The sequence below is a fragment of the Melospiza melodia genome, chromosome 4, assembly GCF_035770615.1.
Source record: "Melospiza melodia melodia isolate bMelMel2 chromosome 4, bMelMel2.pri, whole genome shotgun sequence".
Taxonomy (NCBI): domain Eukaryota; kingdom Metazoa; phylum Chordata; class Aves; order Passeriformes; family Passerellidae; genus Melospiza; species Melospiza melodia.
In genome coordinates, this window is record NC_086197.1 from 73,731,201 (window position 1) to 73,745,553 (window position 14,353).

Here is a 14,353-nt window from a genome sequence, read left to right on the forward strand (position 1 = left end):
CTCAGCATAGTGGGGAAACCTCTGTCTTACTTTGTGTGCCTGCATCTCTGCATTCCATGGGTTCCAAGTTCTACACCCCTCAGGAGAACAAGGCAAGCAGAGCAGGGGGATCTCTCAGCCCCGATGTTCTGCTCCCTGCAGCCCTCATGGGGGTGTTCTGCTCCCTGCAGCCCTCATGGGGAGTTCTGCTCCCTGCAGCCCTCATGGGGTGCTCTGCTCCCTGCAGCACTCATGGGGAGTTCTGCTCCCTGCAGCCCTCATGGGGAGTTCTGCTCCCTGCAGCACTCATGGGGAGTTCTGCTCCCTGCAGCCCTCATGGGGTGTTCTGCTCCCTGCAGCCCTCATGGGGTGTTCTGCTCCCTGCAGCACTCATGGGGTGCTCTGCTCCCTGCAGCCCTCATGGGGTGCTCTGCTCCCTGCAGCCCTCATGGGGTGCTCTGCTCCCTGCAGCACTCATGGGGAGTTCTGCTCCCTGCAGCACTCATGGGGTGCTCTGCTCCCTGCAGCACTCATGCCCCTCACACAGGCAGGATCAGGGTCCCCACCACACTGGCAGACAGGTCTATAGGACACTCCCCCGGTGCACCTCCCACACCAGGTCCTCTATTCTCAGGCAGAGAGATTTGGGCAGTTGGGAAAATGGAGAAATGTCTGCAGACATTGGCAAAAGTGTCTTCACCCCATGAAGCTGTGTCTAGAGTACACACACGCGTTTTACTCACACTCATGGAATTGACTTCTGACGTGAAGGTAAAAACCCCAGCGTTTTAAAATACACCAGTGTAGTCAACACAAGGAAACACACAATTTCCAAGCATGACCTTTTTAAAAAAAAACCTCTGTCATGTGATGAAGACATGCTAGAATGTGACTTTTTCTTATTTTCACCCACTCATACTCAAAAGTTTTGGCTTCACTAACAATAATAACAGCAGTAATGAGCATTACTTCCCTACCACCAAGTTTGCTATGCTTACCTAAACAAAACCAGACATGTTTTAAAATAAAACTCTGTATTAAACAAATGAGTGCTTAAAATGAAATTTTTTGCAAGGGCCAGTGAGCTTTCCCATCCTGGTTGATGTATCACCCTCCAGGAGAAAAACTGAGCTCTTTCTTGAAAACATCCTGAAAACAAACAAACAAGCAAGCAAACAAAAAGAAATCCAACTAGCCAGAAAAAAGCAAGGTATGTACATAGAAATGGAGTCATTAAAGAAGAACACATATATTTTTTAGCCCATTAACAGTTCTATTCAGCATATTGTCTGACATAAATTAAAAAGGCAGCTTTAATGCCAGTAGCTGTTTCAGGAGGAAGCATCCTCTATCCAGTCACTGCTTCAGTCAAGCCTCACTGTCTGCCATGGGCTCATTTTGAACATCTCTGAATTATCTGACACACTACTGATAGGAAAAAATTATGCACTCAGCCCTTTCTAGACACAACTTCTCATATATGAATTCAAGTGCATATTTTAAAAAGAGCGAACTTTTAATTCTTAGTATTTTGATGGAAGAGAGTATTCATAAGATTTGTTACAGAGCCATATGATGGGCCTTCCCATGCTTCCAGCTGGCCCCCCTTCCCAGGGTGTCAGGCCCTGGACCACACAGACTCACTTCAGTGTCTGAGTTCCAGACATGAAAATATTTCTTCTGTTGTTAAAATACACCAAAGTGGACAGATACTCCCTATATCACCATAGCAATCACCACTTTAAAAAAACCAAGATACTTTACACAATGGAGTTTGGGGTTTTCTCCATGGCACACTTTTACTGATTTTTAAGATTTGATTGGCACTATACTCTCCAAAACTTGCCAACTTAGAGTCAGATATTCTTTATGCAAGTTGCTTTTTCCTGCTGTAGTGTAAGCAAGAGCTGCATTTGTCACCATGGGCATATTTACAGCCTCCCTGAAGTAAGGAAGGGCTCTTCAGTGCTGCCCAGTCATGGCAGATAAATTAGTGCCTGCCAGGTCAGGTTCAAGGAGTCCAGAGGCAGCACATTATTCCCAGCCACGTGGCAGAGAAGCTTTTATCTAGTGTTTTTGTTTAAAGTGTAAGAGACTGCTTTAACCAGCCTACTTAGTTGAGCTGTGTAGTTTCTTTATATAAAGTCAAAAGGCTTTGAATGGTATTAGACACTTTGGCAGGCACTTCAGCTCCTTTGCTCCATAACAACTGTCTTTTCTTCCATACACAATAGTAGATCTCCTTCAAACTTGATTTAACCCATACATAAAGGACGCCTCTCTCCCTTCAATCACCCTCTTTCTTTAGGTTCATGAAACTTTGAAACAGTGCCACAACTTGTCACAAGCAACCAGCCCTGGCTGAAGTTTTATTTGCCATCACAGGGACAGACTGTTCCCATGCCTTCCATGGGGATCAACCCCACTGCAGCACAGCAGAGCTGTTGCTGGTGAGCCCATGTAGGGACCACCCTACCTCCAGTCCCTCATTCTGAATCCTGCAGGAACAATGATGCATGTTCCTGGGCTCTCATACCAGCACTGTGTTTGCAGAAAAAGTCCAAGTAAGTAAAGGGCAATCTCACCTAATTTATTATGTTTCCAGCTCCCTTTTTAATTCCTGTAATGAAGAAGCAGCCAACTCTGCTGTGGGTGGAAGCAGGGAATTTGGACATCTTTTCCCCAGCTGCACAGCAAAGTGATCTGCAGCACCAAAAAAAGGCAGTACCTATGGCAGAAAAAAAAAATTTCTTCTCTGGTGAGAATGCTCCTAACAATCCAAGCCTACTGCTGGCTGATGGAGGTAGACTGCAGCCACCTCCATCCAGGGAGCTCACTCCCTGCTTTACCAGGCCACACCTCATATTTGAGGTAAACACCATCCTCTGTAACCTACTAAGGAAAAGCATAATAAAGAAAAATGAAGGGTGAATATTTTCTTGGTAAAATGGCACCACATGTTACCACTCTGACAGTGCACTCAGGTGGGCCTGGGCAGGCTGGTCCCCGAGCCAAACAGGTGAGCACTGCGCTGGCACCACACCCCACCTCGGCACAGCCCCATCAGCAGCATGGCTAGGTGTGACCAGACACAGGTAATTCACTGGGGATGAGAAATGGGGGAGATCCAACTACTGTCAACCCCTTTTTCAGTCCTAGTTACAGCCAGGATGATCTTTTGTAAGAGTTAGTTACTTGCAAGGTGGAGTCCATGTGTAGTTCTGGGCAACAGCTATAGGAGAACGCACACGGGGCTGAGCACGGTCCCAGGGGGCTCCACCACACAACAGGGTGCCCAGCCCCATCAGAGAGGTGCCCCATGGATGCAGTAGAGGCATTTGGGGTACAGGAGGCATAGAGCCCAAAGGCTGGCCTAGGGCGTGTGTCTAAACCTGTAGCCTTTTAAAAAAGCCTATGCCTGTTGCAAGGCAAGAAAACATTGTTCTGAAACCTCTGCTGCAGCCAAAACTTTCTTCCTCAAAGGAGAGCTAAGCAGGCCCTCATGCCTATCAGTTCTTGGCAGATTAAAATAAAAATATTAAAATATTCAGTTGGGCCTGGGCAGATCACTTCTCCTGTTGCAGTGGAGGCAGAGCAGTGCTTCAGTCCCTGGCAGTCCCCAGGCTTGCAGTGCCAAAAGGCCCTAGGCCCTGCAGATGCTGCTGGTGCTTCTGGGGACATGTTCAGCTGCCCATCATGAGCTGCCAGTCAAGGCACTGCCTTGATAGCCAGGGGATGTGCCAACCACTCCCGTGTCTGCATCCAAATTGAGTTTTGCATATTCATCCCTGCCTGTCCCAGCTCCCAGAGGCTCCGCTGTGCTATGCTGTGCTCACCACAGATGTTCTCTTCCAGGTGCCTCTCCTGGCACATGAAAGAACCTCAGAGCCTGGGTTTCACTCAGCTACTCAGGCACTGGTCTCTCAATTAAAACACAGGTGGAGAACAGAGCAAAATATCCCAGTACAGCACTGCTCTCCTCAAATGGTGGAAACTCCTGCCTGAGGCCACACCTTTCAGCTCTAAGCAATTTTTTTGAGATATGCACTGGCAGAGGAGAAGCACACCATCCCTCCCATTGCTGCTCTTCAGTCTAGCTCAAGTTTTGTATAGGCAGTGGCCTTCTCATCCACCAAGGCTCTTGGGCACAGGGAAGGATGATGTTTATCCCACTCAATCCTGCCCCAACAGAATAGTTTATAGTGCAGTGATTTGGGACCAGCAGAAAGGAGTAGGCTTGAGAGTCCTCTCTCAGAGAAGAGACCCAAATTCCTGCCTTATACCCCACAAGAAGGTGTCTAGGCATGGAGCTACTGTATACTGATGGCAATAAGGCATTTTATTGTACGACAAACCTCTTTCCACAAACACTCAGTTCTCTCCCTGGAATAGGAAGCTAGCCCAGGGTGACTAGCCAACATGCTAGCCCCACAACTGGGGAGTTGTCTCCAGATTTGATGCTGAGCCATGTGTACAAGGTCTTGGCTGGGAGAAGCACCTTGCAGCCTGTCACTTAGCCAGCAGGGCATTGATGGCATGTGCTGTGCTGCCACCAAACTGAGAGCACCTCTAGGAAATTGCTAGTAAAAACTAAAGCACCTGGGCCAATGGATATTGTGGCAGTTTTCAATGAAATGTGCCTTCAGGTAGGATTTAGTTTTTGGGGCTGCAGTCGTTGTCTGGGATTACAGACTCCAAGTGCAGAAAGGTGAGAGCTGCATTACCATGATGCTCTGTGTGGGTTTATGAGCCTTTCTATGCAATAGAATGCATCTGCCCCAGCACAGTACCACCTAAAGCAGCCCCAGCATGAGGCTGGCTCACAGCCAGCCATCCCTGGGAGCAGCACCCGTCTCAGCTCCCTGGCTGCTTGCCCCCCCAGTGGTGGCACAGCAGCTACCCCTTACATTCTCTCCTGTCACTCAGAAGTTCTATGCAATGCTCAGGAGACTTACCAGTCTCCAATAATTTTCCCACCCCACAGAAATACAGTTCTGGAAGGGGAAGAGACCAGAGTATATCGGCAGACACAGTAATTGATGTTTTCTCCTCTTTATTTCAGGTAATTCCCAAAGATGTGTCTATGTCCAGTGTTTGTGAAATGATTATGCCATGACTGACATTGACTGGGCACACTTGAGATGAAAGAGTGCTTTAATCTAGGGAGGCTGAGCCTCACTGCAACCCCAGCTACTCCAAGCAGCTGCCAGCTTACAGCAGTTCCTCCCTTCCCTGTCCAAACATGGGCATTTCGTTGCATGACAGCAGAAGCTCCAAACACAAAACTCACTATAATTGGTCATTCTTTCTCCCATAACTGTGTCAGCGTGGCCCTGTCTATTCTGCCATTGACAGAGGCAACCAGACCAGACCAGTACCAAAGGGTCTACAACAGTGAAAACAAGACAAAACTTCAAGGAGCAGATGAATGGCTACCACCAGTCATGTTCCCATTTTCATTGGCTTGGCATACTCTTTAAAGCCATGTAAAGCTGTGTTAACTGAGGCATGAGGCTGCCTGTATTACTCTGGCTGCTGTTGCAAGGGTACAAGCCAAGACAGCAACCTTTCTGGAGAAGAGCAGTAGGATTATCATGCTAGGAAACAAAACCTAGGTTTTAAGGTTCCTTCTGAACCATAAAACTGCTGAAATGCTGAAACAAGTGTGATCCAACCGCTGGGCAGCAGCAGCACTTGAGCCTGCTGTATTAGACACCCTAGATATCTGTGGTCCGTAAGTATCAAGGATTTTTGCTTTAGCCAGGAATGTTTGCTGAGTGGCACACCCAGCAGTGCCATCCCCCCATTGCCAGTTGAAATGCAGGTCTCACCTTCAGCCTCAGTCTCTCAGCACCCTCACACTCATCGCCCTGCTGCTGATAGACCCAAACAGCCAACACGTGCTCCCAGACTGCAGAGGCGAGGGAGAAGGCAGCAAAGCTTTGCCAGGTGGCTCTATAAAGAAAGGACACGTGCCTGTGTAAATGCTCCACCATAAACAGAGCTGTAGTGATACAAGCAAACCAGAGCAGCTGCTGCAGCAAGCAAGTCCCCTGGTAGTGGCTGCTCTGCTCTCGTTGTGCTGACACTGTCAGAGCTACCAACCCCTCCGTGACCCAAGGGCTTATCTAGGAAAGGTGCTTACAGGGATTAGGACTTCATTCCTGTTTCACAGTCAGACAAGCTCTGCCCTTGACTTCAGAGGCTCGGGAGGTTGCACTGGGCCAAGGGCAGGTTGGGAGGATTTGGACTGTGACCCTCGTGGCAAAATCAATACTGCTCATGTGCCTGGTGCCACTGTGTAAATCAGTGGCTTGTCAGTCATGGGGACTGGTGTTCTAAAACAAAAAACATCACAACAAGAGGTACAGATGCCCTCCTCCAGCATGTCTTGAATAATTCTGAAAAGTTAATGTGTCTTAAAAGATACATTATCTTAATGTACATTAAAAGATACAATTTATAGATTTGTAAGTACGTGTTAAAAGACTACTAAGAATCATATATAAATACAGTAAATACGTTAGAGAAATATTATTGAGTTGAATGTATCAAGGGGATGTAAAGATTTTTAACTACTCATGCTGCTAAATTTGTAGTCTGGGACTCTTTTGGTTTTAAAAGCAGATAACCTTACAGAGAATATAATTCAGGAAGGCAGCTTCACTAAGCACTTTCTGGGGAGAATTCATGCAAAGACCCAACTAAATGTGCAACCAGACAATATAGTCAGTGACAGGCACAGGTGAATTATCTGGCAGTCTTTTTCATTCTGACATGTGGAAATCAGATCTATCAGCAGTTATTTTTCGTAGAGATGGGACCATGAAGGACTCACCACAAAGTTTTTGTAGGATTTCACTTACCTTAATAATACTTAATAATATCTGTATCAAGCTTGGAGGCAATGCAAACTTCTGCAATTTGTGCAAATGAGGTTCATAAGTATACAATCCTGTAAGTAGGAGTTGGTTGTTACAGCAAAGCTAGAGGTCCCAATTAATGTGTTTAGTGTAAAACTAGGAAGCAGCTGGCTTGGGTTTCATAAAAGTTACCACAACAAAGTTGCAATGGAAGAGGCAAGCAGAGACATACATCCAGACTGAGCACCCTTTATCCAAATCACAGCACACACTGTTCCCAAGACAGGCCTGTCCAGAAACCAGCTTTGGCAGCTGTTGTGTCAAGTGTCAAGAAAGGGATTGTGCACACAACAAAACCTAATCAGAGGCTGAAATAAGCTACATAATATACAAGAACTCATATCTGTTGCAGTTGATCTACCTGAAGTACAAAAATCAACTTGCAAAATTGCTAGTTAGACTTATATTAGACTTTCTTGCCCCTTTTGTTTAACAAGGGTTCACATTCCCTAGGAGTCATGCAGGCGTGACTGCAGTGAGGAGATGGCCCTCAATGGGTGGATGTTCATCCGCCTTCATGAGTCTTCCTCATGATGGCACAGAGATTGTGCAGAGCTGAGATGCCTGGACCAAATAGTACCTTTTCCCCTTTTCACCTAGTCAGCAATGTCGCTGGAGTGGAGTTCCCTTTCCAGACCAACTGGGGAATTTCATTATTGAGGTACAGGTGACCAGTCTCCAGACATGTGCATTAACGCCTTTTGTATCACCCTTCCCTTTGAGCTTTGGGTGCTAGGAGCTGGATGGAGGCCAAAAGGATGGAAGAAGATGTGGTCCTTCATCACAGAAGGTTTTAATTGGTGTTCCCCATGTCCAAATCCTGCAAGTAGGGACAGTACAAAGAATATTGTGTTATACTGAGTTATAACCAGCTCTCCAAGTATTTGTCACCCAACAGACCTTGTTTACAGAAAAGAATTTGACCCACTAGAATGTGCATGGACTTGCAGAAGATGAGATTAGATTACAACTTTAACTAATACAAATATTAGTCAAGGAGTCCTTAAGAGATTAAAAAAAATATTCCAAGAGATAGCCACATCTAATTATGCTTATTATCAGAAGTGGGGTACATCCAGAACAGACTTGGGTGCAAGGGCCAGTAAAGAGCCAGCAGTACAAACACTGCTGCTTTCTCATCTCTGCAACTTGAGTAATTGTTCTTTTTTCCCACTTAACTTTGAAAAGTCTTGCTCTCATTGCCTAGAATTTCAAGTGGTTTTCTGGGAATACAGATAGAGGAATTGTCCTCATGGTATTAGCTCACAAGCAATCTTTTTGTCTAGAAAACTCATCAGAAGGGATAATTTACACTAATCCTACAATAGAACCTATGAATTGCTCAATGTGGAGAAGGAAATGTGTATCTGTACTCTGTGGAGTAGACAACAGACTTTGAAAAGCAGAAGTCTTGACACCTTAGCAAATTGTAAGGTAAGATTGAATCCCCAGTTATCTGTAGAGGTGTCTGGGCCTCCCCAATTTGTTTTAGGGGAGAGCCAGGGAGCATACCATTGGCTCTCCCATACAATAGATAAAAAGTATTTCACTGTGCTGGAGCACAGCTCTCTGGTCCATGGAAGGTTTCACACTCATTCCCAGCCATACACAGAGACACAGCTATGGAAGGGCCCTTCCTGGAAGAGCGCAGCTAAGGTTCAAAATGCCACCCAAAAAAGTCCTGAATGCGCTGACTGTTAGCAGTGAGGACCTGATTCAAATCAACCCATTAAAAAAAAAAAAAAAAAAAAAAAAAAAAAAAAAAAAGTAAAAGAAAAAAAAGAAAGATTCAATTCTATCTAAACCGAGAGGCAGCGTCTGAGGAGCTTGCCAGGTAGACGTCTGCAGGCAAAGAGACAGAAGGAAATGGTGCCTTAGAGAGCTGTGAGCAAGATCCAGGTTCCAGAGGTCCTTGAGCCTGTGTTTCCCTGGGCTCTCTCCCTGGGGTGGCAGTGGGAGGATACAGAGAGCTCATACCACTTCGTACTGAAGTATTAGTCTGGTAATGTCTTTTGAAAACATCGATTTGGCAGAATGATGGGGGTTTATTTCTGTTTTAACTGAAACCAGGATACTGGTCTTACAGCTTTCATGGTTGTTTTGGTTTATTTTTCCTTCAGCAACAGAATAACCTTCAAAAAATCAAAGAAAAGAAAATATTCCATAGTTTTGACCACAGAAGAAAATTTCCAGCTGGCAGAAAAAATATGTAAATTTCCAAGCTTTCCTTTAACAAAACCTTCCTCCCCCTCCTTGCCATCACCTCTCCCATCAACAATGGACACTGATTTGAACAGCTTGTGAAAATCACACAGGCTGTGACAACAGAACACCCTGAGGTTTGCAGCACTGCCTTCACAAGGCTGGTGTTGCTGAATCGGGTTTTCAGGAGACAGGGTCACAGCCAGTCGTGCTGCCTTGGAGGAAGCATAACGCCAAGCCTGCTCTTGCCACTTCCCCAGGCAGGTTTGGTGGCAGTCTTCATGATGTCTCCCAGCTTCCTCCAGGGCATCCAGAAGCCTCTGGAAGACTCCTTTCAAGCACAGGAGACCGAGCATGACTTAGTTCTTATATGTTGGGTGAATTAATTTCAGACCTGGTCCCTGCACTGCAGTGATGCTCCAGGTGCTTTTTTCTGGCAAAGGGGCAGATTCTTTATGCAGGTCTATCTTGTTCACTTACAGAATAAGAAGAAAACAGAAGTTTGTCAGAGCAGAGGAATGGGACTTGCCAAAAAGGAAGAAAATTAAGGCTTATCAAACTCCAGAGTGAAATAACATTAATCCTTTGCTTAAGTATTTTTATGTCATAGTTTAGAATCAGCAAAATGAAGCAGTGCATGATTAATATAAGGCTTTGGCTTGCCAATCTGTCATTTACCCATGTGATGGTTTTCTCCAGATTTTGTGATATAGGACTTTTAAATAAATATAGATATTACACTGCAATGACACACATTAAGATGCCTTCCCCTCACTCAACACAAATCAGTCACTGAAATAACATCTGATACACTGATTCCATGTCAAAACTGTAACCACATACCTCTACATTTACCCTTGTGTGTGAACATCCCCGTGCCAGCAGCTCCCCTCTGGGAAGCCCCTGGGACCACTGCACATGCACTAGTTATTATCTGGCATCTTCAAGGATTCCTCAAAATGCACGTGGCTGGCAGAGCACCCAAGTGTTTGCAGTACTGAGGAAGAGCAAAGGACAAGGTGAAAGGACACAGCAGGTATTACTCCTTCCTGCTGAAGTGGGTCTTTTTCCATGGGCACTTCACAGCTGAGCTGTCTAATCTGTGGTTTCAACAAATGGAGACTGAGCAAATTATCTTTTGCTCTAAGACCCAGGCACTAAGATTTGAATCAGCTCTTAAGGGAACTTAGACCAGGGAGACCCAGCCTTGTGCAAGCTGGAGATGAGGGAGGAATGTGAAGGACTGAAACCACATCACCTGTCACAACAGGATATATTGCACCAGTCAGACCTAGAGGGAGAGCAAATTCCCCACTGGATTTGCACCTGTTCATAATATCCTTCCACAAAGGCCCCATCATGGCAGGATCCCCAGCCTCCAAAAGCCCTTGCCCCAGGCTGGAACACAACCTGCGTGGCAAGAGTCAGCACAGCTCTTGATTTCCCACAGACACCCTCTGCAAAGCACTTTCTAGGGTGTCCCATTACAAAGCAAGTTGGTGGTAGCTGCGTCTGACTCCCCTGGATCTGCAGAGTCAGCTTGGCCCTGCTCCTCCTTGCCCCGCACACTGCACGGCAGCCGTGGCCACACACTGCTTGGGACTGGGAATCACTTTTGCAGGGTGGCAGAAGGGGAGTTTGCTATAATTATAAACACACTGCTAAGACAAATAGCTCCCCCGGTGTCGTAGGCACACACTGCAGTGGTTTGGGACATGCAGTTTCTTTGCAAGATAATATCTAATTGTATCACATTCGCATTCCTGTGCTGTAGTAAAATGTGCCAGTGTAGCAAGTTTTGATTTGAGCTCTAGGTTTTGGCTGAGAACCGCTCTACACTGTTAGTGCCATGGTGTGGCTGCTTGCAGGAACTACATTTCCTATATATCTTGCACTGAAGAAGGAATTCAAACCCTTCTGTTTCAAAACAAAAACTTCCAAAATGCAGGCTGCAGCCTGGGAGCTGGGAAATTCATGTTCTTGGTGGTGCAAGAGATCTCAATTTTTCCCTGCCTACCCCTATTCTGCATGAGGTTGACGTGTTAACATCAAAGTTAGCAGAGATGGCAGTGGCAGAAGAAAGGAGGGAGCACAGGGAGGTGCCAGACCTGGGAAATCTTCCTGATGAACTGCACAGCTGTTGTATTGATGCTGAGTATTATTTTATTGCATTTCCTGCTAGGTAAACATTTCTTAAGAAAATAATTTGTATGAAAAACAAGAGTGCTAAGTGAAATCACCAAGACAGTGCATTAGATTACTCTTCCTGTACAGACACACAGCTCCACAGGGCAGATCTGAAGTTCTTGGGGAATTCTGGTTGCTCTTGAAGAGGAGTATTAGCATCAGCAAGAATAATTCATCTCTTCAGCACACAGTTGAAGAGGGTTCCACAGGTGCAGAGAATGCAAACACATCCTCTCATTTTCCTCCCAGGCTTTAGGGACATCTTACTGCTTTTTGGTGTTTTACCCTCATTTCTCTAGCTCAAACTGTGCAGTGCAGCAAGCTGCCAGCCCTAGCCTGGCCAACCATTCTAGAAGAGGCCACATCTGGAAGTGCTTTCCTTCAGCTTTGCAAGACATTGCTCTCCTTCAGGTATTCCTTACAAGGCACCACTCTGAAATACAGTAGGAAGGGTGAAAGCACGACCAGCCTCTGCTCTGCCAGCACTGCAGCAGCAGTTTCTGCTGCACTCCCACTTGCACTGAGTCCCTGAAGCCTGGCAAACCCTGGGGAGCTCAGCCCACTGCAGCAGATGGAGGAAGGAAGCCTCAGCCCACCACAATGAAGCATGGACCTAGACACAAGAGTGAGCTCCCCTCTGCCCACCCTGCCTCATCCATGGTGAGACATTTGCTGCCATGCCTTTCGCCAGAAGGTGGGGTGGGAGCAGAAGAGCTCCCTCCCAAAATCTGGGCAGCATCCAAGTTGAGGCAAAGACAAATGTCACTGACCTTTACAGCATTCCAAGCCCTAAAGTCTCTTAGCTGCCTTGCACTCACTGGAGAAATTGCTCAAAACCTGTTCTCTTTCCAGTCTCTCCCAAGGGGAAAAAAAATTAGTCTCCATGCAAGTGTGTTTGTTCTGTGTGTTGCTCATTTTATATTTCACAAATCAATGCCAACTTTCAGTCATTGAATCCAGACACTCATGTTAACAATGGATGATTATATTTTCCATCTGAATGTTTTCCCACAGGCACAAGCATTAATTCAAAGTATTCTTTTTGCAAGTAGGAGTGCAGCAATGTATACTAAGATGAAATATTTAACTTGTGCAGATGAAACTGCTTTGCTGGAACCAGCAGAGCCACACCAGCTTACACCTCCAGAGACCTTGGTCCACAGCTGTTTCCCCACCCCTGGGCAGCCAGGATGCTGTGTCTGAGCCAATAGGATTTATGACCATTTTAAATAGAAGCGACTTTCTCATGCGCATCGGTAAACTGCTGTGCTGTTGGACTGCAAGGAACTGAGTACTTTTCCACTCTTTTTAGCTATTGCTATCAGAAATCATGAGTTAGTCGATAACCACATTCCTCTGAGATGAGTTTGCCAGTGCACTGAAGGAGATCTGTTCACACTGGGAGGCATTGTTTCCCAGGCTATTCCAAACAATACAGAAAACACTGTGTTCTCATTTGAGTACTATGAAGAAAGAGCTCAGTGGAAGGACTTTTAAAGCACTAGCATATGCAAGTCTATAAACTATATTCTTTAAATAAAGAAAAACCCTCTATGTCATGCAGAACTGAATCATGATTTGCTCGTGGACTGCATCCAGCATGAGAAATATGGATGAGCTTTGGCTGGGCTCTCTAAGCAACAGAAATAAATACTTCGCTCCCAGCAGAAGAGGGAAAATGAAGAATACTTCTAAAAATCAAACAGAGATTATGCAAACACATGAGTCCCCTTCATTTTCAACAGCAAAACATAATGACAAATTCATTTTAATTGAGTAGGATCAAAATATTTGGGATAAAACCTTGCCCTGACTTAACACTTGCCTCAGAGACCTTAATACTAAGTCAATGCAGAGCAAGGAGATGTTAATCTGTCTATAGTGAACTGAATCAGTTTTGCCAGCCAGGTCAGAGGTAGTATTTCAGGCACTAACTTGGTATTGATGCTTTAAATAGCAGCAGAGTGTATATGCCCTTACATAGCACTTGCTGTGAGGAGCTATTCAAATACACATTGGTTTTCAGGTGGCCCTGCAAACCAGCAATGTCCTGGTGGAAAATGAAGCAGGGCAGGCTCACCTGTTTGTAATTCCAAACCAGACAGTAAGAAGTGGGTAGACTCTTCATTGTCCAAATTAGAAATGAATGGGCTACATCTACATGCTCAGTCATACCATTGCTCCAGCAAGAGATCTCAGTCTTCAGATCTCTTTCCTATCATTCAGCATCACTCAGAACATGCACTTGGTTTTGCATTGCTTATTCTAACCTCACAACTTACCTACTAAATCTAACAAATCTCTTTTAGCTTAGAAGTCAGATTGATCAGGCCAGAAAATGAAGAGCAGGAATTTTTCCAGCAGGAGTTCAACACAGTCCAACAACGAAACAAGTTTTTCATGAAGCACAGCATAAAGAACACGTGAAAGATAATAATTTTCCATAGTGGAAGCTTGAACTATTTCACATACATGACTTGAATCCTTCAGAAACAGAATGATTTCAAACCCCAACTACATTTCTGTCCTCTTCTCCCCTTCCCTTGCCCGCCCCCTTACATGCAGGCAGCCCCGGAAAAGTCCATAAGAGGTGAATGGACAGATTGCCGTCACTGGACTGCAGTGGGCTTTGCTGCCTAGCCTGACTTGGCCTATCATGTTCCTGTTAATCTTGCGGGAATCTGTGTCCCAAAGAGCAGTTCCAAACTGAGATGTGTGCATCACAGTCTGCCAGGGAAAGTCTCCAGGGTGGATCATGGCCAAACTTAATGCTGCAGCTTTAAAGAAGCAATTTCAGTTCAGGGAAGATTTTTCTGTTTTGCTTTTAAATCTAGTGTATTTTGCAATGAGCTACTATATGCACCCAGAAACATGCCACAGTAAGAGGATGAAGGAGAAGGAAACCAGTAGAGAAAATAAAGAAATCTAGCAGTAAAACAGCACTATTTGTCTATTTTAACAGAGCTAAATGTTCCTTGCATATTTCTCCTTGTATGTGTTTTGCAACAGAACCACGTCTGAGAACAGACTGGAGCATTAATAAAAACCAGCATGATGGCTGC

At 45.4% G+C, this 14,353-nt stretch overlaps 1 long non-coding RNA gene across 2 annotated transcripts in view; it reads right to left on the reverse strand.

Moving 5' to 3' along the window:
• LOC134417677 (uncharacterized) overlaps positions 1-14,353 on the reverse strand; it is a 65,266-nt gene that overhangs the window by 38,071 nt on the left and 12,842 nt on the right. The gene's annotated exons all lie outside the window — the stretch shown is intronic.